The sequence below is a fragment of the Hylobates moloch genome, unplaced genomic scaffold (genome assembly GCF_009828535.3).
Source record: "Hylobates moloch isolate HMO894 unplaced genomic scaffold, HMol_V3 SCAFFOLD_2, whole genome shotgun sequence".
In the NCBI taxonomy this organism is placed as follows: domain Eukaryota; kingdom Metazoa; phylum Chordata; class Mammalia; order Primates; family Hylobatidae; genus Hylobates; species Hylobates moloch.
In genome coordinates this window covers 88,244,248-88,245,355 of record NW_026652277.1, presented here as the reverse complement: position 1 = coordinate 88,245,355, position 1,108 = coordinate 88,244,248, and the positions used below count along the sequence as shown (strand labels likewise).

At 35.6% G+C, this 1,108-nt stretch overlaps 1 pseudogene; it reads left to right on the top strand.

The window, feature by feature from the left end:
* Nucleotides 1–263: 263 nt before the first annotated feature.
* On the top strand, nt 264–354 carry LOC116477457 (U6 spliceosomal RNA; annotated as a pseudogene).
* Nucleotides 355–1,108: the final 754 nt, after the last annotated feature.

The following is a 1,108-nucleotide window of genomic DNA, read 5'->3' as shown; positions in this document are numbered from 1 at the left end:
TCAATCCTGATGAAAAGGGTACTTGAATTTAATCAGGCACAGGAAGAATGTATCTAGGGTTAAGAATATACATTACATTATACAGGAATGTAAACAAGAAAACTAATACCTTGAGTGAGGGAATACATGGCTCTCGCTAACAACATAGGAAGTTTCCTGATTACATGGAACAATTTAGGCACATCAATAAAAGCCAAGAGTACAGAATTGGGTTATGCTGGAGGAATACGCTGTGTTTCTAGGCCTTTAAGATAAATATTTCAGTGCTTGCTTTGACAGCACATATACTAAAGTTGGAATGATACAGAGAAGATTAGCATGGCCATAAGCTGTTAAAAAATAATAATTTTTTTTAAAATTTCAGCATCAGACTATAACAGTAGCTAGTCGTTTTACCTTAAGACAAAAATTTACCACACAAGAATCTTTCTTACATAAAATTATTCTCTGTCCTTTTTAACCTTCTTTACCAAAAATACATCCTCATATCCATAACTTTTTTCAGTACTAATGGATCTACTTCACTGGCTTAAATAGCTGCAAAGCATTCTGCCAAAAAGATGTTCCATGGTGTATTTGATAATTTCTCTATCCTTGTAATATATCTTTCCATACTTGGCTGGGCGTGGTGGTTCAGGCCTGTAATTCCAGCATTTTGGGAAGCTGAGGTGCATTGATCACTTGAGGTTAGGAGTTGGAGACCAGCCTGGCCAACCTGGCAAAACCCCGTCTCTACCAAAAATATAAAAATTAGCCAGGCTAGTGGCACATGCCTGTAATCCCAGCTACTCAGGAGGCTGAGGTGAGGGAATCGCTTGAGCCCAGGAGGTGAAAGTTGCAGTGAGCCTAGATCATGCCACTGCACTCCAGCCTGGGCGACAGAGTGAGACCCTGTCTAAAAAAAAAAAAAAAAAATATATATATATATATATACACACACACACACACACACACACTATATATATATATACACACACACTATGTGTATATATATACTGTATATGTATATAGTGTATATACTGTATATATATGTTATATATAAACACTATATATATACACTATGTATATATACACTATGTATATATATACACTATGTATATATACACAC